Here is a 22,823-nt window from a genome sequence, read left to right as displayed (position 1 = left end):
AAAACTGTGCAATATATACCTGGCTGCTAAATCCGCAGAACTGTCACAGGGTGTGTATTATGTAAAATGTGTAACTTTAAAAATATATATAATTTCTTTTTTTAATCTTTAATACTTTTTGTATACATGCTTTAGGTAACATTAAGTTGTCTTTGGCTCTTGTCTGCTGTAACAATGTAAATGTATCCCCTGTGGGACTAATAAAGGTATTCAGATTCTGATCGCAAAAACCAAGCCAATACTATGCTGCGTTCATGGAGCTACGTGGAAGTGGGGAAGGACAACGCTTGATTGCGGATACGTGATTTCAGATTCTAGCACAGTTTATTGCTCTTATACCTTGATTGTTGCCAACTACGATGCTCAACAACTCGTTTAACGGAACTTTGATACTGGTATCAGTTTTGTTTACCACCAATCACGGGAGTATTGTGTATAGAAAGTGTGTAGTTGTATTTCTTGCGCTACCTAACATCCATGAAGGCATCATGACAGAGGGAGGGCTGTCACTCAGGGTGCCAAACTACTCTTTGGTAAGCCCCGCCCCCCGAAGCAATATCAGGGTCGAAAAGTCTGAAAGCGAGAAAAAAAAGATCTGAAAGCGAAAAAAAAGATCTGAAAGTGAAAAACGATCTGAAGGCGAAAAAAAGATTGAAACCTGAAAAAAAAAGATTTGAAACTGAAAAAATTATTTTTTTGAATCTGAAAACGTAAAATCTGAAACTGAAAAAAAAAGTATTCAAATATCAAAATATGTATAAAAGTGAAATATGAAAATAAATATTTTATAAAAGAAATTGCTGAACTGAATCAATATAATATTCGACCTGAAAAATTATTTCAAATACTTGTTTTTGTTTTGAATACAACATTGTATTTTTCAAAATTCAGGATGAAAACTTGGACTTTCAAATAAATTGTATTTTTTTGAATGATCAAAACTTATGACCCTGAAATAGCTCCATACGCTTTTCCCTTTCTAGCACCGAGCTAGAGCTTTTCTGGTTCAGCAGCGGTTGACCTTTTCTGCTCCCGCTCTGTTCACACTGCTGCTGCGTCATGACGTCACTGTTTACATCGCTGATTTGCTCCCCAACGGCGCTCACAACAACAACAACAACAACGGGGGACTGCGTCGGGTCGATGATCGTGTTGCTTTTAATCATACAAAGTCAGATTAAATAAAATAACGACTTCCCCAAGCTTATACTTTTCTCCAGAGTGCCGTGGTTCATTGTTTATTAATGTGTTTCAGCAGCATCTACCGATCGCTGCAGTGCTGGCTGCTCTTCCACGGGAGTTTATTCTGCCGTTAGCTCCGGGTTAGCTAATACTTTAGAGCGGCCTCTCTAAAGTATTCACTGTCTGACTGTCACACAAGCAGCTGATACATATCCCCAATTCCCCTTAAGTGAATGTGTGTCAGTCTGAATTGACGCTGTTTGGCATCACAACGCTGTTATTAAAGTGTCTCTGGTATAAAATGGGTGATGTTAGCATAGCAACCGAAGGTAAACTGACTACTTGCTATTGCTATCCTATTGTGGCATAAGCCGTTTTCTACAGGCACATTTTACCGGCGTATTTTTCATTATGATTCTACTTGTGATAATCGGACAAGACAATCTGTGCAGCCCATGTATTGATTCCATCCGATAGCTGCTACAATACAAAATAAAACGTCTGCCTCTCTCCACAATGATTAATAACAGTGAACGGATGGTCAAAGTAAGCTGCAAATAAACAGAATCACACGAAGCCTGGTTAGTGTTGCCTGACTTTATAAAGTGTGTTTCTTTTTATAAATGTGTGGTTGCCTTCTAGTCACTTTGCTCAGCACTACTGCTTGTAGGCAGGCATGACGAGACTCTTCAGTCGACTCATGTTCAGGGGAGGTGGGTTTAGTTTCCTGCACGCCTCGACGTAAGCAACGCCGCCTCTTAGCTCCGAAGCTCTTGCCTTTAAACCGACAATTTTTTGGAGCTGGAAGTGAACCGGATTCCGGAGCCACTGCGTTGTGAACAGGAAAAACCGGTACTTTTCAGGCTCCAGCTCCGAGCCGGAGCTGAAAACGCATTGGTGTGAAAGGGGCATCTGTGACTGATCTCATCAGTGAGAGCCATTCTTCTTGAAAAAACTCTTTGTCTGCAGGTCAGAGTGTGAAATAATCAGTTGCCATCTTGTTTTGACCTCAAATTCAAAGCACTCTTTTGTTTGTTCTTATGCATCTGGTTTCACTCCCATGAGGCTAAGTCATTTTTCTGACTTCCATCTTCTGAAGAACAAATCATACTTCTTGTCACAGTTGGAACTAGAAAACGAAGTCAGGTTATCTATACTGTTGAAATGTGGTGTTTGTAGGGAAGGATTATTGTATTTTCTAAAGGTCCAATCTGATTTTTGAAGTATTTCTGCTGGCAAATGTGTAATGGCGGTTTTTGTAGTATTCCTGTTTGCAAATGTGTTTTGGCGGTTTTGTGCTATATTGTTTGATCATATTGTAACTTTTCTTCCCATTTCAAAGGTACTTTTAAGAATATTAGCTATACCTCTAGTTGTTGAAATGGAAAATTACAACAGCGCACTCTGCTGGTCGTACAAAATCGGTCCACAGAACAGAAAAGACTTATAAATACAACAATAGTGCATTTTAGGCAGAATTACAATTATATGGGAGTGTTATAGATTGACACACTTCATGATACACAGATAAGATTACATATGGTTTCAAAATTTAAAATAAGAAACTTTGTGCAATAGTCGTCCAACCTAGACTGTAGAACAGGGGTGCCCAACCTTTTTTGAACCGAGAGCTACTTTTAAAGTTGCCAGTCTGCCGAGATCTACCAGTCCAAATAGAGAGGCGTAGCCATTACTGACAGCCTACTACCAGGTAAATAGACACTTCTATTTGTATAAAACTGACCTTTGTACGATTAATACTTCATAAAATAGCCTACTGCAGATCCTTTATATAACCTCTTTCTAATCTACACACATACAAGTATGTAACTGAAGTTACACAACAGTGTTGTTGATACAGAGTTGGGGTTAATTCACAGGTCACATACTACAGTGGGTAATGTTTTCAAGAAACATTGAACAGTGCTGCCACATATGACACAGGAAAAAAAGAAAATACACTGAACCCTTTCTTTGTCATTATATAAAAATAGTGTTGCTACAAAAGTATATATTAGGCTTACAAATAAGACAACTCAGATCTGAAGCTACACAGGAATCTGCTGCCAAAGTGCAATAAAAAAGACAAAATTAATAGAATCAAACCCTTTTTTTGTTGCATTTTAGTAGAGTATAAAAAGAAATGCCTTAAAATAGGATGCAAGCAACACTAGTTTCTTAACCTGAATTGATAATAAACTATAATCAATTTAAGTTTGAATTCTTATACCATTTTGTACAATAATTACAATGAATAAGTTCAAACAAACTAAAACTTACAGCCGATTAATAACGGTATCTAACTTGAGTTTTTATTATATCAAAAACCTTTTGAAATGCTAATGTTATTTTTACTGTCCCCAAAAAGCGCGTCGGCAGCCTCCAGGAAAGCTTCTTTCACAACTTTGCCGTCTTTGAAAGACTTCATGTGTTTCCCAAGAACGTGACTGACACGATAAGATGCTGGTAGCAGCCTTGCTCTTGTTGTTGGGCATGGTGAAAATGGTTTGTGCACTGTTTTGAAAATGCCGCTCCTAAATTACCCTTCTTCGATAAAGCCTCGCTCGCATTGCAGATGAGAGACAGATGGACTTTGAATTGGAACAGATACAAAAATAATCATCATCCCACTCGGAGTGAAAATTATATATTTTGTGCTTTTTTGCTTCTGCCATAATTGCGGTCTTGTGTGTGTGCGGACTTTCACTCCTGTTGACACACACGGACAATGTCAGCGAAATAGTGCCCTTTGCCCACCAGCCTCGCCCCGACACATGGGATCACGCCGGCCAATCACAAAGCTTTAATGCGTTCAAGTGCATTATTCTGGCACAGGAAGATTATGTTATAGGACATTAACGATAAAACAGAATATTGTTGTTCTATTTTTAGACACATCTCGCGATCGACTGGGAATCTCCCCGATCGACTGGTTGGGCACCCCTGCTGTAGAATATTATTATTACCATATTATTGAGTTTAACACAGCTTATGACATTTTGTAATCATTTCATACATTTGATTACAACACAGCAGAATTAGATTTTCACCATATTTCTATTTTCATATTTCAAAGTCAAAACATACACTGTACAATTTTTATTTTTTTAATTTCTAATTTACTTAATTATTTTTTTATAAAAAACCTAAACTAGGGTTTAAACTCCAGGTTTAAACACATATATTGTATATGTTGATGTGTTGGCAGCATATTAAACCATAATGAATCATTAAGCTAAAGATTGCTCTGAATTTTAATGCTAGGCTATTTTTTATAAAATGGTGGCTATGGGGTAAAGTGAACCATGGGCCAGTTTTTCAATGGAGAAATGAATGAAAGTAGGCCAAGTTGATAAAAAGAGCTCATTGTAGGCTACATTTAAAGTTGAATTTACCCTGTGTTTGATTGGTAAGATGTATGAAATTGTATCACCATTTGTATGATTACTTTTCCTTTTAACATGTTAAACCACACATTGTGGAACTCTTGAAAAAATTAAGAATAAAATTAGGTTTTTTCTTTAGAAACAAGTCTTGTTTTTCCTATGAGGCCAAAAAGAGACTAGTGTCTGCAACCTTTCTGCCTGTGCTGGATTATGGAGATGTGGTTTATATGAATGCATCTTCTCCATGCCTTCACTCACTGGACACCTTCTACCACGGTTCACTGAGATTCATCACAAACCTCAGATCCTTGACGCACCAATGCAATCTCTACACTCGTGTTGGATGGTCTTCCCTGACAACGCGTAGACTGAAACATTGGCACATCCTTATTTATAAGGCTATTCTTGGTGCTCTTCCCCCTTATCTAAGGATGTACATAAATAGAAAATGCACAGGATCCTATCGGCTTCGCTCAAAGAACTTTTTCCCTTTAACTGTACCAAAGGTCCGTACTGAACTTGGGAAAAGAGCGTTCAGTTACGCTGCCCCTCAAGCTTGGAACCTGCTTCAAACTGAGCTGAAACTCAGAGAGCTGGTCTCATTAGAAACACTCAAAGCAACTTTAACTAACCTTGAAGCAGACCGCTGTGTCTGTAAATGCTTTGGCTAAACTTGGTGTATGACTGTGTTGTGATTGTTTGTTTTTTAATTGTTTGTAACTGTAAAACTGTCTGAAACTGTGCTGTTACCATTCTTGGGCCAGGACTCTCTTGAAAAAGAGATTTTTAATCTCAATGAGACCTATCCTGGTTAAATAAAGGTAAAATAAAAAATAAAAATATAAGCCTCTGATGTTAATCTAGGTGTTGATTAGGGCAGTCTCTTTGAAGTTGTGCGTGAGACTGTCTCGCTCCCGTCCCCTCACACCCCCGGCCTTTCCCCCTTTCTCCAGTTAGGTGAAAAAAGAAAGAAATCTGTGCAGACTAAATAAAAAGACAGTTTCCACATTTCCACTCGCTAAGACACCTAAAAAAACATTATTGTCCTCTCTAAATTTGATTTAGGGTTTTTTAAATGATTTGTGCTTGCTAAGGATGTTTCTTTTTAAGTTGTTGTGAGACTGTTAACTAATTTAGCAGTAGTTTAACTACAAGGAAGTCTCTTTTTATGAAGAGGGTATTCATATTAATTAAAAAAGATCTTATTTAGGTTTTAATATGAATGGTGATAACTACAGATGTAGCACTTCATTTCAGACTCCAGTTTACAGCTTCCTGCCTACGACCTGCCTAAAACCAGTATAGAGGAATGTTAAGCCCTCCCACTATTTTCCAAGAGGGCGTTGCCAGATTTTCAATTTCAGGTTTTAACCAGGAGATGGCGCTTCATTCACAAAAACAGAAAGACAAGTTTCATGGACTTTCAGTTGTGTTTTGAGGAGCATTTGAACACATCAATATTTTAGATACTATACTAAAGTATATCTAATCTTGTAATTCAATAATATATAGTCTTTATATATTAAATAATCATAATAATGTAAATGTTTACATTACACTTCTTTATTTGTTGTGCTCATACTTTTACCTTTACAATCGTTTGCTTTAATATGCAGTATATTTGTTTTATGTTTTTGTGTTTGCTTCCTCCTGCTCCCTTTCGGACACATACTGTATGATTTGTTATTATTATTAATATGAAGATATTATTAAGATAAGATAAGATGTCTTTATTGATTGAACATTTTAGTTTAGAATTTGCTGTCCCACGGTAATTCAGAAGGCTCACAGGTCACATTCCGACCATTATTTAAAACAATAGGTGCTTTCACACCGTCTACAGTTTGATTTGTATAGAGGGAGCTCTGTGGCTGAATTGCCAGCGATTAGGTGTGACGCATTTATCATAGGTGATCAGAGCTAACTGCCTGCCGTCAGATTTCATTTAAAAAACAGATCTGATTTTAAGACTATTTCTGCGCTCATAAAGAATGATAAGAATAAGAATAATGCGTATAGAACTAGTTTCATTAATTAGTGAGTTTGTTTAACACTAGAACCACCAATCGGGTCAATTTGTGTGATGTGTGTTGTGTGTGTGCAATGTGACTTTTTTTCAATAAAATATTAAAGTCTCCCAGTCCGTGACTTTTCCTGAAAGTGTGTAATGTAGCACCCTATGTGTTAAAAATTGCATTCTAATAGCGGGATTTGACGGTTTTAGGTAGGCCTATACAAAAACCTCTGGCGGTTCTAGTGTTAAGGTAATTAGGTACAGTAGAAGCCCTTTTTTTTATCAGTAACGAATTTAGCAGTTGAACATAAAAGTCAACTAACTGAGGGTCACTTGCAATGACAGTGTTGTGTCTACTGTAAGCTTGTCACTCAGAGTAACCTACAGTTCATTTAGCTGCTGGAGAAGAAAGATCAGGGGGGAGGGGGGGAGAGAGCTGTGGTTGATGGGCCATTAGTTGTGCTTTGGGATCCTGATTTGCCGACGAGGCTCCATTAAAATATAAATATTTTTAGTGAATTACTGAGTTTAGGCACGTTAATAACGTTTTAATGAAGTTGAATACAGTAAATTCATATTTGTCAGTGATTTCATGTCATTTCATGTAAATCTGCAATACAAATATTTTTGGGGTATGGGGGGGTCTGGGACCCGGAGTAATCTGCGGCCGTGAGCTGTTATGTGCCATCATGACACGCATAGTGTTCTTTTTTTATATATTATAATGAAGTGCGAGCTGTGTGCTCGAGTCTTCCTGCCTGTCGGCTCTGCTCATGGATGTATAATAAGGCTCTGCTGCTCGGTTATGGCTAGAAAGGATCCGTCTGTGTAAATATGACGTCACATTCTCGTTGTAACTCTCGTTGGAGCGGCTCAGAAAACACATCTACAGCAGTAACATGATGCAACATACACATTAATGCAGCAGGATAATAGTAAAACACTGAAAGGGAACATTTTATTGCACCAGGAGCTATCTTGGGACTTTTACTGCGACAACGTTGACTTCCCTATCAATACAAAATAAACCATAGTGTTGATGATCTACAGTGTTGTCATTCTTCTTTGAACAGCAAGACCGCTAACACCCTATTTCAACAATCACACTCCCTGTCATTGACATAATTAATAGATATTTTAGCTTCTCACCATCATTTGCTGTGGCCCACTGATGTTAACGATCGTAACTGAAAGGCTGCCTGCCAAACGTAAACATTCAGCCACGTGACTTGCAAACTCTCGCGAGGGTTTTACACTAGACGGATCCTTTCTAACTATAACCCTGCTGCTCCGAGATGATGGTCTAGCTTCAGCAGCTACATTACCTACGGGTGCGTTCGTTAATATTAACTGCGCGTCCGGAGCAGAGTCCTGCATCGGGTCGGGTACCCGCGGGATGATGCGGGTCGGGTCGCGGGTGTTGCATAATAAATATATTGAAATAATAATCATTTAGTTTAATGTTTAAATCCTCAGACCTCTCCCCCGCATAATCATAACGACTGCAGCGCTTCAATCTGCTTCTGAGCGCGCCACATTCTGAATGGCTGAGGTGAAGCTCTCTAGCGGAGAATACAGCATTTTCCAACACTTCCTCAAGAGCGAAATCCAACGTCTGGGAGGCTTTTGGTGTCCTCCTAGGTGGAGAGAATAACCAACATCCCACGCTTTTTGAGAGAAATATGCAACTGCGTGTGTTAATAATTGCACGTTTTCACTGCTCATATATATGCGGGTTCGGGTCGGGTTGCGGATCCTGTGCCGACGGGTCGGGTCGGGTTGCGGAACTAATTGGTAATATGTGCGGGTAGCGGGGCGGGTTCGGTATTGCACGTCGCGGGTGCGGGGCGGGAGCGGTTCTTGAAAATCAGACCCGTTCAGGACTCTGGTCCGGAGTCACTGTGGCACAGACTGGACCGCTGGTGAACAGCTGTTAGAACGGGCCGTTCAGGTGTTCAGAGCAGAGCTCCCTGTCGGAGCGGCAGAGCGTGATGTGAACTGAAAAGTTTTTCTGTGGCAATATTATTTAAGAATCGTTGAGCTAGCTAGCTAGCATACATTGTCACTACCTGCTAACGTTAGCTTTAGCCTTCTATTTCGAATAGTTGTTTTCATAGGCTATAAACAGAGGTGGTATAAGTATATATATATATATATATACAGTGCTTGAATTGGAATAAAAAAGGTGCCAGTACTCTAAATCAGCAACAAGTATTTGGCACAAAGTCATAGTATATCCTATAATGCTGGTGGGTTTGTCTCTTTACTGTATATTTTAGAAAGGCTCACTGTACTTAAACAAAATGACTCAGGGTGCATCTGAGATTAGAGGGGGTGCAGTGGTAAAGTGCTATTTTTATAAGTGGGGAGTGGACCTGACACCCTCTAGTCTAGGGGGGTCCGGGGGCATGCTCCTCCGGGAACATTTTCTTTTAAATATTGAAGTTAGATGCATCAATCTGGTGCAATTTGAGAGAAAAATGAAGAGATATATGGATACCTCTCAACATCCATAATGAAACAACTGTAAACAGATTTACTTTTTCTTTATGGATATAAAAGAAAGTAAAGCTTGACTCCTACTGGCTGGTTAAATGACTCCTCGTCCCTGAGGCCACTACCAGTTTTTTGTGCCATTTTGCTGGATTTATTTGTCAATAGCGTTGCTGCACAAAGTGATAGCCCTCTAGTTTAAATCTACTACCCAAAAAGAAACATATGGAGATGGGTTACTATTTAAAAAAAATTGCAAATCTATTTGGGAACAGTGGAGCCGGGCCTCAAATCCTATAGGTAGGTCCGGGGGCATGCTCCCCCGGTAAGATTTTTTTTTAAATGTTGGACTTAAATGCATCAATCTGGTGCATTTTGAGGGGGAAATAAAGAGACTACACCCATATGAAACAAAAATGTATACATTTAAATAATCATAAAATCATAAGTACATGGCCATAACCAATAACATACAATATCCAATATGAAAAAACATTGAAACTTGTTTATTTATTTGTTTTTGGTTCATTTATAGTTGTGAGTGTGTCTGGGCTCCTGAATCGGCCTCTCCTGTCTCCCTCCTCTCCCCCCTGCTCCTCTTTGAGGCAACAGCAAAGACTAGTTTTAGCTCTCAACACGTTTATCTTACCTTTTTTCACCTAGTTAACATTTTGTTTGTATTATTCATGCATATTTTACTAATCACTACCCCCTCAAATGGAAATATGTGTTTACATAAATGGTGACCGAACCGTTTGAGACCCACTGAGATAACTTAAACTAAGTTAACTATCTAAAGACTCAGAGAGTAATTTACCTCACCAGAGCTGTAGTTATCAGCCTCTCAGTCTGACAGCAAAGGACTCTCCCTCCACCTTGTTGTTGAAAAAGCTCCTTATATCCGTTAGCGCAGCTAGCTAGCACCAGATGCTAACAACAATACACGTAACCGGTGCGTGCGCTTTCTCGCTCGCTCGCGCCACACATACACCAACACACACCCTCCCGAGCTTGAATGACACACAGAGACCAATCGAGGGCATTAGTATGATCTGTATGAAAGTGGCAATGTCGGCAGGCCACGTCATGTAGACAGCCAGTCACCCTCTGTGAGGCAGAGTCAGACCCATATTTGCGCTGCGTTGCGTTTACAATATATACGTATATTGCCGGCGGCTGAGTACCGGCATTTTACTGAGTACCGGCAAGGTGCCGGTACTCAGTAAGAAGTGCCGGTTCCACATGGGTAAAAATCATTAGTGCCGGTACCGCGTACCGGTGAGTACCGACCCAATTCAAGCACTGTATATATATATATATATTGTACTTGAGTAAAAGTAGAAGCACTCAGATCTTGTACTAGAATAAAAGTAGAAGTACTCAGATATTGTACTTGAGTAAAAGTAGAAGCACTCAGGTCTTGTACTTGAGTAAAAGTAGAAGCACACAGATCTTTTAGAGTAAAAGTAGAAGTACTCAGATCTTGTTCTTGATTAAAAGTAGAAGTACTCAGATCTTGTACTAGAGTAAAAGTAGAAGTACCAGAGTGTAGGAATACTCTGTTACAGAAAAAGTCCCTGCATTCAAAATGTTCCTCAAGTGAAAGTAGAAAAGTATTCTCATCAAAATATAGTGAAAGTAGCGACAGTAAAAGTAGTCATTGTGCAGATTGGTCCATTTCAGAATAATATATATGATATGTTTTATAATGATTGATCATGAAAGTGTTCTCAAAGCTGGTAAGGGTGCAGCTAGTTTGAATTACTTTGTATACTGCAGGGTAGCTTGTGGATTTACTCCAGGTGGAACTAAAGTCTGATTTAACACTTGATTATATTTCACATCATTCATCCACATCTGTAAAGTAACTAAAGGTATTAAATACATGTAGGGGATAGGGGTTTCACAACTACCAATATTTACTAGTCGACACATTTTTCTAAATAGTAGTCGACTAGTCGACTAGTCGTTACGTCATAATAAAGACACACAAAGAGAGGTGTACAACTGTATTTTATATTGGAACTCATACAGTAACATTAAACACTGCATTTTAATGTGTGTTACATGGCTGAGTAAATAACAAACAAAACAAAACAAACTCACCAAAATCGACAGCAAAAAACTCTTGTTTACATAAATGCCACGTAAATCCAGTGCGCAACACTTTATTCGCTGTCCTCCACGATAACGTCCACCTTTCCATATTTTTGGTTGGGTTTGAACACCAACGCATCGACATGTGAGGGAAGGAGGCTTGACCGCTTTCGGGTGACAGTGTTGCCTGCCAGGGAAAAAACCCTCTCACTCGGGGTGCTTGTGGCTGGAATAGCCAGGTAGCTCCTCGGAAGCGGGGGAAGCGGTGCACGTTTTCTGCCCACCACTCCAGTGGATTATCCATTGTGGGGATATGCGGTGTCCGCTGGCAGTAATCCCGTAGCTCATCATCCGCATCACTGTTGACCCGTGTTTTCTTGCTGTTCGTTTGCCTCTGTTCAGTGCTGACGCCGGTCCGTTGCTCACTGGTGCTAGCATTACTGCTAGTGATAGCTGTCGGCAGCGGGTGTCTCATCTTCAGATGGTTGCGCATAGCAGATGCATTTGTATTGTACTTCAGTACAGCTGTACACAACTGACACTTCACTGTGGAGTTGGTTACATCTTCGTTGAAGTACTGCCATACATAAGAATGTCGGACGTGTTTTGGAGCATTTTGCAGCACCTCGTTTACCTCAATTTCTTTCACGACTAGTCGACTAGGGCCTACAGCGCCGACTAGTGGTAAAGGTAGTCGACTAGTCGACTAGTCGATTAGTTGGTGAAACCCCTAGTAGGGGAGTAGAAGTACACCATGTACCTCTGAATTCTGTAGTGGAGTAGAAGAACAAAGTAGCAAAACATTGAAATACTTAAATAAAGTACAAGTATCTCAAAATGGTGCCCAAGTATAGTACTTGTTGAGTTTATGAACTTAGTTACTTTATACCAGGGGTCGGCAACCTTTTTGATATGAAGTGCCGTTTAAAAAAAAAATTGTTATCAGTGTGCCAACGATCGAGAATGATCAAAGGGGGGGGGGGGGTTGAGGAGCTTGACGCTCGTGAACTATCAGCAGGAGGGCGGGGGAGCCGCGTTGGAAGCAGTGTGTGGACCTGTCAGTGCAACTTACATGATGCTGAATTTAACAAACACATTTAAATAATTGGTTTAAACGGCATAATAATAAGGACGATCGTCCGTTCTGTGATTCTCCAGAGCACACCTGTATTAGGGTCATGCAGAGTGAGATGAGATCGCTGTCCCTTTAAGAGAGAGAGGGGTGTGGCTTGTGCATGTGTGTTTGTGGATGGTAGAGCGACAGTGAGGGAACGTGTGTATGTTTCTGGAAGTGAAACGAGGAAGCAGAAAAACAGAGGTCTGTGATGTATTTTGTGAAACAGAAGAACAGCTAAATAAATGCAACAGCCTCCCAAGAAGAGCTCGCCTCTCTCCAGTCATTTAAGCTAAAGTGGGTTATTGAACCTGAAGCTTGTTGCTGCTGCCCTCCTCGACTACGGTCTGGGAGCCGACAGGAGAGTTCAACACAAAGAAGGCCAGTCCGCCCCTTTGTAGCATATTATTTCGATGAGAGATGAGCAGATCGCCACTGGGCTTTCAACTAGACACAGCCACGCAAAAACTGCGGTATTTGTACGGGTCCTTATGGGTAGGCCTACTGCAATTTGTGAAGTGCTTTCCTCCGTGGTGAAACGATCAGCACTGCACCACGGAGGAAAGCGGCAGAAAGTCACCTGGAGTTAAAGAGAGCGGGGCTGCATTGCGTGCATGGCTTCCTTCTGCAGGTAACGGGGAGACACGCTCTGGCGGCAGTCTCGATCAGGATCCGAAAATACAATTTAAATATTTTTGTTATTTTTACTTCTCGTATTGCTTTCAACCCACCAGCTTTTATGGTGTTGTTACGTCACTAACTGTAAGCTTGTCACATACAGTCTATGGTCAATCAGAATAACCGACAGTTAATTTAGCTGCTGGAAAAGAAAGATCAAGGGGGGAGGGGGGAGAGAGCTGCCGTTTCATTCACACTGTTTAAAAAACGGTAACAACGGACTATTTTTCTTAGCGGATGGATGTCAATTTAAATCAATACATGCAACTATTTTTTAAATCAATAAAAACATTTTCTAAATCCATAAAAGCATTTAAATTAATATTGGGAGTCATGTCGTTACTTTGTTGAGAAAGTGGCCATGTAATAAGCGGGATCATTTGCAGTGACTTGTTCCTTATGGGGAAAAACACCCGTCATGCAGACCGAGATCCCTCCGCTGCGCGTTGGGATCCTGATCTGCCGACGAGGCTCCATTAAAATATAAATATTTTTAGTGAATTACTGAGTTTAGGCACGTTAATAACGTTTTAATGAAGTTGAATACAGTATATTCATATGTGTCAGTGATTTCATTTCAATTCGGCGAACATAAACATAAATGATCGTGGTGAAGATGATGATTAAATTAGGATTAAAAATCGAGATCCGGGCTGCATTTCCTCCTGTTAGTTTTTTTCGACTAAACAACATTATTTTGTTAAATAACAACATGGTGATGTTTTGTAAATGATTACATGTCTCTTATTTAGCACAGTAGTATGATATCCGTGACATATGGATCTTAACAAAGTTCTGCTGTACATCCAGCGTACTGTATCTGACTTTATTTCACATGAGCTCCAGTGTGGAACCCCACTGCACCCGTTGGTGGATCAATGATCCATTGCAGCTGGCTTCATTATAATTACATTTATCTATCACGGGGGCGGTCTCAAGTCAAGCTGGAGGTTTTCCCTTGAGCGAGGGCAGATCACGTACCAATCACGGCCCTCGCGTTTCAAACTGTCTGAAATGAATCGCTAAATCTGTAAGGATGTTCTCTTTAGTTGTAGGGCTTGTGAACTAGTGTTTTTTATTGTTTAATTACTTCACACAACTATAAGGAAGCCCAATATGAAGTTATGTGAGGTTGTATAGGGGTAATATTAGAATTTGCTGTATGCAAAAAAGAGAAGTTTAAAAAAAAACGTTTTTTCTGCTGTATTCAGACAAAGTATGCAGATCCAATGTGGCTGATCAGAATAAGGAAAAGCTGTAAACACTTAAAATACATAGAATCAACAGTGTGAGGGTAAATTAAAATATTCATTTACAAACATACAAGGCTTTGCAGAGTTTCACTCTGTGGAGGGACAAAATAAGCATTGTTAATCACCTGTACAAAGGACTCTTTAAAGCAGAGATACCATATGCAGATACAGATGTAGCGCTTCATTTCAGACAGTTTGAAACGCGAGGGCCGTGATTGGTACGTGATCTGCCCTCGCTCAAGGAAAAACCTCCAGCTTGACTTGAGACCTCCCCCGTGATAAATAAATGTAATTATAATTTTTGAAAATGTATTGCCTGTATTGTGCAAGGCTTAGTCTTTCTATCTTTATAGCCACATGGTGTAAAGTAGCTAAGTTCATACATTCAACAAGTACTATACTTGGGCACAATTTTGAGATACTTGTACTTTATTTAAGTATTTCAATGTTTGGCTACTTTGTTCTTCTACTCCACCACAGTTCAGAGGTACATGGTGTACTTCTACTCCCCTACATTTATTTAATACCTTTAGTTACTTCACAGATCTGGATGAATGATGTGAAATATAATCAAGTGTTAAATCAGACTTTAGTTCCACCTGGAGTAAATCCACAAGCTACCCTGCAGTATACAAAGTCATTCAAACTAGCTGCACCTTTACCAGCTTTGAGAACACTTTCATGATCAATCATTATAAAACATATCATATCTATTATTCTGAAATGGACCAATTTGCAAAATGACTACTTTTACTGTCGCTACTTTAACTATATTTTGATGATAATACTTTTCTACTTTTACTTGAGGAACATTTTGAATGCAGGACTTTTACTGTAACAGAGTATTCCTACACTCTGGGACTATTACTTTTACTCAAGTACAAGATCTGAGTAGTTCTACTTTTACTCTAGTACAAGATCTGTGTGCTTCTACTTTTACTCAAGTACAAGACCTGAGTACTTCTACTTTTACTCAAGTACAATATCTGAGTCAGGGCTGCCAACACTCACGCATTGAGCGTGAGAGTCACGCAATTAACCCATATCTCGAGCACTCACGCCACACTTGCATTTTCTCACGCTAAGTTTTCGTCCAAAATGAATGTATATAAATACAAAAATAAAGTGAAAGAACAGCAAACCGAGCGATCTACGAAATGAGACGGTCTTCTGGCTTCAGTAAAGTTGGAACGATATTGGGAGATTCTGATTTCACGGATCAATAACTCATGAACAAAACGTTATTCAGACACAAATGACATCTCCTAAGTACCGTGGTGAGGTTGAAAACGAACTACAATCACATTTTGATAAAAAAAAAAGCCAATACGCGCCACCCTCCGAGCTGGACACATTACATTGGTCTCTATCTGCAGCCGGAGAAGAAACGAGTGCTCAGGGACCGTCTGCAAAGTGCAATTCCGAAAAAAGAGAATCCAATAATATTCAATCACTATTATACAGCTTATAGAGAACCGCAGTGACGCATCGTAAAACCCGGAAGTAAACTTCTTCCGGTTCCTTCTTGAAAAACCAATGCAAATTCTCCATAGGATTTTGGAAAATAGCTCGAAATAAGGTCTGTGGTTTACACACATTTAAGAGAGGGATCACGTTTTGTTCAGCCGGATAATCTCCACATGTCAACCCTACTTTTATAATCTTTGAATCATAAATCTAGTCGCCAGATGCAAAATGCTAACGTAATGCTATAAACTAACTACAAGCCAGTACAGCAGCAGGGTCGCACGACTTCAACGTCACGCCAACTTAAGATCGTTTCAACTGACTTGCACTGAAACTGCACTTTGAAAACTTTAAATATATTAACATTTTAAACTGTATACCCCGGTTATCTAGGCCCGTTTTGTTTAATGTATACCACGTTTATCTAGGCCCTTTTTGTTTTGTTTTATGTATACATGTCACACTGTGGGAAACGATATTTCGATATTTCTGGATGTATAACACATGTCAAATTTTTGACAATAAAGCTGAATTTGACTTTCGCGTGCTTGCATATTTTAACAAAGCTTTTCATTTTAGCCACACTGAATTTAACTAGAAGTCATGGCTGTGTCAATTACCAGTCTGATATCGTTTTACAAAGATGACAAGAAGAGTGTAGATAGAGGAGAGAACCACTACAAGTCAGGACACGTAACAGTGCAGCCTAGATGAAGGTGTGCTTACCGGTGTTGTCAGGGCTAGCATGAGGGACAAGGTTTATAGTGTCGGTGAGTAGTGATAGCAAGAGTACCGTTAACCTAGAGTTAATTTATTCACATTAATTCCCATCAACAAATCAATTGTATGTGTCACATGAAATCTTTATTAGGCAAGGCAAGTTTATTTATATAGCACTTTTCAACACAAGGCAATTCAAAGTGCTTTACAAAAAATGAAAGACATTAAGAAAATGGCATTTAAAATCAGTCATTAAAAAGAAAAGCTCATAAAATAAACATTAAAAGAAAAAATACATGGATAAAAGTTACAGTGCAGTCTAGGATATGAATAGTTCAATTAAAAGCAGCGACAAAAAGAAAAGTCCTCAGCCTGTATTTAAAAGTAGTAAGAGTTTTAGCAGACCTGCAAGTTTCTGGGAGTTTGTTCCAGATATTTGGAGCATAATAACTGAACGCTGCTTCTCCATGTTTAGTTCTGACTCTGGGGACAGAAAGCTGACCAGTCCCTGAAGACCTGAGAGATCTGGATGGTTCATAATTTAGCAGGAGGTCAGAAATGCATTTTGGTCCTAAACCATTCAGTGCTTTATAAACAGCAGCAGTATTTTGAAATCTATTCTTTGACACACAGGAAGCCAGTGTAAGGACTTCAGAACAGGAGTGATGTGATCCACTTTCTTAGTGTCAGTGAGGACTCGAGCAGCGGTGTTCTGAATCAGCTGCAGCTTTCGAATAGATTTTTTAGTGAGACCTGTGAAGACACCATTGCAGTAGTCCAGTCTACTGAAGATAAAACCATGGACACGTTTTTCCAAATCCTGCTGTGACATTAGTCTTTTAATCCTAGATATGTTCTTTAGGTGATAGTAGGCTGATTTAGTAACTGTTTTAATGTGACTGTTGAAACCAATAACTAATTTAACCCGCTCACAAGAGAGCCCACCTCCGAAGATCGTGACTGGCTGAGGGACAGACTCTGGGGCAGGTTTTCAGGAATTTCTTGGCTTCTCTCCCCCGAGCCAGAAGAGGAACACTGCAGCTTGGAAACACTTACTGTTCCTGAAATTATCAAATCGGTTGGGCATCAGGGACCTGAGGCAATTGTGGCAAGCACGGCATTGTCTGAAGAGCAACAGAGGGCAATTCAGGTGGCTACCACTGGTCAGCGAACCAACCCAAACTGGCATTTGTTCAGGAAAGGAAGGTTGACTGCCAGCAACTTGGGAGCTGTCCTGAGGTCAAAGCGTGTGACTGCTTCCTTTATTGCCAGGGTGCTAGGGCAACAACAGGCCCTTGATGGTGTTTTGTCTGTACAGTGGGGGACTATGAATGAATGTGAGGGCCTCAGGGCATTCACCACTGCAACCCAGATGCAGGTCCATGAGTCAGATTTGTGGCTCTCCCTATCAGGATTGTTGGGGGCATCTCCAGATGGTCTGGTAGGGTCTTCCGCTGTGCTGGAGGTAAAGTGTCCCTACGGAGCCAGGGAAATGACAATTAGTGAAGCATTGCAAATCAAGGGCTTCTGTGTCAGTAAGGAAGGAGAAACATTCAGCCTGCGTGAGGAACATCCTTACTGGCACCAAGTGCAAGGTCAGCTTCACCTCACTGCAAGAAAAAAGAAGAAATAAAAAAAATTGTGAATTGTTTACAATTAATTCACATTTACTCGCCTTTGCAATGTTGTGGTTGTTAGAGTGTTAGGTTTCCTGTCAGCTCGTCTGTTGGGAAGATATAAAATATTAGTTTCATGGAAGTCACACCGTCAAATATAAGAGCATTAAGACATATAGTACATAGGCTAAAACAAAACATCTAAAGATATAACCTTTCACTTCGAGAAGTCTCGGGAACATTTTCACTATTTTGACATTTTTATAGATGAAAATTGAACTAAAGAAATAAATGGTAGATTAATCCATATTGAAAATAGGTGTCAGCTGCTACACTAATTATAATAGTTATATTTCTTAATTAATTAATTAAGATAAGATATTACTGTATTGATCCCAATTTGGGAAATGTTTGTGTTGCAGCAACATAACAAGAAAAACTAAATATAAGTTATTATATATACAAAAGTATGTGAGGGATGGAATATTAAATTGAATATAAATGTAAAATGTACATGTGATTTTACGTCCAAGAGAAACTATGGAGCAGAGAGTTCTCTGCCAGCCAGAGGTGATTTGTTATTAGTTCAATATGTCAAACTGATTTCCCTGACTACAATCTTTAGTTGCATGGTGAAACGTCATGCTGCTTGTACTAATTAGACTTATCATACAAGCCACACAGGTTTTAATAGGATGTATTCATTATCTTTACTTATGTTGCGGTCTTTTCAGCAGCGCCATCTCTAAAACGGCGATACAGTCACTACCCATCATTTACATTTCACCGTGACATGGACACAAATGTAACGTCAGCTTACCTCATGACACGAATCCATACTCTCCTTTGGAAAACATCGGCCGGGAAACGATAGAACAAGCACGTTTCATGCGAAGACCTGTGGCTGCAACCCGGAGCAAAGCAACAAACCATTGCGTAGCTAACTAGTAGCGCTAGCTTTAGCTAACGTTAGCTAACGAAACGAACTGCCGAGTAAAATTGGAAAACACTGGTAATTAATGATTCTATAATTTGTAAAACTAAGGTCTTAAAAACGACAATTTCTAAAATGCAGATTCTAATGGTCAGCTATAGATATACAGATACTAAAGATAGGCAGGTACTTGCTTTCAAGAAGAACACAGGGGAAAACAAACTTAGCGGGTGTGTTTACGTGTTCGGCGTAATGACGTAAAACGGCCTCGACAATTTCTGTAGTCCTATTCAGCCACTCGGTAACAACCATCGTTTTTCAGACACGTAAACTCTTCAAAAATCCCCAGTGGGGTCACTGCTGATGTATTTAATGTCGTAGAACAAAACGTGATTTATCTCTTAAATTGGTGTCAACCACAGACCTTATTTCGAGCTATTTTCCAAAACCCTATGGAAAAAATGCATTGCTTTTTGAGGAAGGAACCGGAAGTGCTAAAAATGCTAACTTACTTCCGGGTTTTACGACGCGTCACTGCGGTTCTCTATTACTGCCAAACTCACTACACACACATCAATAGTCTTCTGTTGGTCATACTACAGCAGAGAGTTTTGAAGAATATGCTTTTGAATAGTTTTGGGGAATATTTATAATGTAAATCTTCAATAAATATGGCATCATCTTAAATAACTTTACTATTATACAGTATATTTCTACCAAACTCACTATTTGCATTGTTGTTGTTAGCATCTGGGTAGCTAGCTGCGCTAACGGATATTAGAAGCTGTTTCTCAAACAATGAGAGGGAGAGCTCTTTCCTGTCAGACTGAGAGAGATAACAGCTCAGTGAGGTAAGGGACTCTGTTTAGATAGTTAATTTTAGTGTAGTTATCTCAGTGGTTCTCAAACGTTTTGGTTACCATTTATGAGAATAAATGAAAAACAGTTATGAAATACTATGACAGTAAAACAAGAATAAAGTTTAAATGAGTTATTTGTAAAATATCCATAAAGAAAAAGAAAATCTGTTTACAGTTCTGTCAGTGGCGGCCGGCCCATAGGGGCGCTAGGGGCAACGCCCCACCTCTTCCCACATACAAAAAGAAATATAAAAAAAAATATTAAATTAAAAAAATTTTTTTTTAAATATATATATATTTCAAAAATATATATATTTTTTATTTTTAATGAACAAGGTAAATATCATACAATTGGTATCAGTAAAATGTATAATCTACAATAAAGTCTTGTTTAAAATTGTGTTACGATGTCTAATGTTACTGATAACTCACATGTTTCCTGCCTGTCCTTGCCCTTGGCATTAGTTTATCATTACGGGGTGCTGCCCCCAAGCCAAACAGCAGCAACCAGCACGTTGCAAAAGTCTCAATAGTAAACTGTGCCGCCGAAACATAATTTCAGCCAATCAGCGCCGTCAAATATTTTGGTCACGAGAGCGCTCACGTTGGTGCCCACGTTGCTTACGTGCGTTGACGTGAGTTGTTTTTTAGACTCGTGAGGAACTGGGGTAGTATCTATAGTAACGCAGTGTAGGCGGAGCCGTGACGTCATCTTCAATGAGCACCCCAGAAAAACAACACAGCCGTTAGCTCTTAGCACTCATATCATATCTGTTCAGAAATTAGACAAAAGTTAAACAAGTACAAACCACATACTGTCTGTGTCATGGCGAATACAGTCGCTGGTTTATTTATGTCTGTATAGGCCGTTGTTGTGAGTGTGGACGGTCGGAGCATTTACAACGTTAGCTTAGCCAAATCTCCATTAGAAAACACGCTTTTTAAAAGGTTTTTCGCCTGCCGTCTGTCTGCAGACTTGTCAAAGCCTTAATTCATGGTTTTTACTATCCGGTATCAGTATGTTGTTACTTCGGCATCATTTTGAAACGTGTATTACAATTAAATCACGGTCAAATATGTTCATTTTGTTGTAGTTGTAGCCCCCTTGACAGCGATTCTCTCTCTAGTTTAGACTGCGGTCAAGCCAGCCTCCACTCGGAAAAACCTAGCGAAGCCAGCCCTCACGTGATATTGTGGTGCGCGAATATCCTATGCATTACGGTAGAGTAAAAAAAAAAATCCTCCCTCTGTGTTTAGATGAGAATAAAACAAAAACTGTCCAGTATCAAAGACTCATTTCACTTCAGGGTGATAGCAGGACATCCCATCTAGTCACTCGGAAAAAATCAGGACATTCTGATGTAGAGTTTCAAAATAAAAGACCTTTGAAATCTCTATTGTATGAGTTATCATCCCTGTTTTTAGATGAGAATAAAACAAAAACTGTCCAGTATCATAGATCCATCTCACTCCAGGGTGATAGCAGGACACCCCATGTAGTCACTCAGAAAAAATCAGGACATTCTGATGTACAGTTTCAAAATAAAATACCTTTTGGGACAGGGATGATAGCTCATATATGAGACTTCAAAGGTCTTTTATTTTGAAACTGTACATCAGAATGTCCTGATTTTTTCTGAGTGACGACATGGGGTGTCCTGCTATCACCCTGGAGTGAGATGGATCTATGATACTGGACAGTTTTTGTTTTATTCTCATTTAAAAACAGGGATGATAGCTCATACAATAGAGATTTCAAAGGTCTTTTATTTTGAAACTCTACATCAGAATGTCCTGATTTTTTCTGAGTGACTAGATGGGATGTCCTGCTATCACCCTGAAGTGAAACGAGTCTTTGATACAAAACAGTTTTTGTTTTATTCTCATCTAAACACAGAGGGATGATTTTTTTTTACTCTACCGTAATGCATAGGATATTCGCGCACCGCAATATCACGTGAGGGCTGGCTTGACTAGGTTTCCGCGAGTGGAGGCTGGCTTGACCGCAGTTAGTTTAGCATACTCAGCCCGACTATGCCTGGTTGTTCCTGGCCCTAGAACCACGATTTTATGGGGCCATTATATCACCAGAAGTCCCAATTTAAGGGGTCATTTCTCCCAAAAAGAAAATGTTTTACTCACTATATCAACAGCCCCACCAAAAATATTTTCCACCAGCCGCCACTGAGTTCTGTTTCATATGGGTGTTGAGAGCTGTATCCTTAAATTCATTTTGCTCTCAAAGTGCACCAGGTTGATGCATTTAACTTCAATATTTAAAAAAAAATCTTCCTGGGGGAGCATGCCCCCAGAACCCCCGGAGGTGAGGACCCCTACCCCCCCCCCCCCACACTTGTAAAATAGCACTTTACCTCTGCTTATACCTATATGCCATTTTATATGCTGTGAGCTTATTATCGAGCCTTCATTGTAAGAGTCGCGGGTACACTGTGTATGTGTGTGTATTCCACTGGTGCGCCCGGTACATATATGGGAAACCCTAGTTTGTACATGTTCAATACATGTGTAACACTGTACACATGAACGTCTCTTTTTTCGGATCACCAAAAAAAAAAATCTCACTCCAAGCTGAACTCAAATGTTGGCAGCCCTGTCTGAGTACTTCTACTTTTACTCTAGTAGGCTACAAGATCTGTGTGCTTCTACTTTTACTCTAGTACAAGACCTGAGTACTTGTACTTTTACTCTAGCTCAAGATCCGAGTACTTCTACTTTTATTCTAGTACAGGATCTGAGTGCTTCTACTTTTATTCAAGTACAATATATATACTTATACCACCTCTGTTTATAGCCTATGAAAAAAACGATTAGAAATAGAAGGCTAAAGCTAACGTTAGCGACAATGTAGCTAGCTAGCTCAACGATTCCTTAAATAATATTGCATAATATCACACTCTGCCGCTCCGACAGGGAGCTCTGCTCTGAACACCTGAACGGCCCGTTCTAACAGCTGTTCACCAGCGGTCCAGTCTGTGCCACAGTGACTCC

The 22,823-nt window shown here is 39.6% G+C and overlaps 2 long non-coding RNA genes across 2 annotated transcripts in view; both read right to left on the bottom strand.

Annotated features, from left to right (window-relative positions):
- Nucleotides 1-22,823, bottom strand: part of LOC307028307 — a 378,320-nt gene that overhangs the window by 41,382 nt on the left and 314,115 nt on the right. Inside the window, exon 2 of the long non-coding RNA XR_013804931.1 lies at nt 7,732-7,848. This is a non-coding gene — a long non-coding RNA (uncharacterized lncRNA). The remainder of the gene's footprint in view (nt 1-7,731; nt 7,849-22,823) is intronic.
- LOC307028306 lies at nt 15,743-19,016 on the bottom strand. Its single transcript, XR_013804930.1, has 3 exons — nt 18,841-19,016; nt 18,080-18,127; nt 15,743-17,880 (listed from the first exon to the last, which is right to left on the bottom strand). It is a non-coding gene; the product is annotated as an uncharacterized lncRNA (long non-coding RNA).

This window comes from Notothenia rossii (assembly GCF_949606895.1).
Source record: "Notothenia rossii genome assembly, chromosome: 2".
NCBI lineage: Eukaryota > Metazoa > Chordata > Actinopteri > Perciformes > Nototheniidae > Notothenia > Notothenia rossii.
This window is presented reverse-complemented; position numbering and strand designations above follow the sequence as displayed.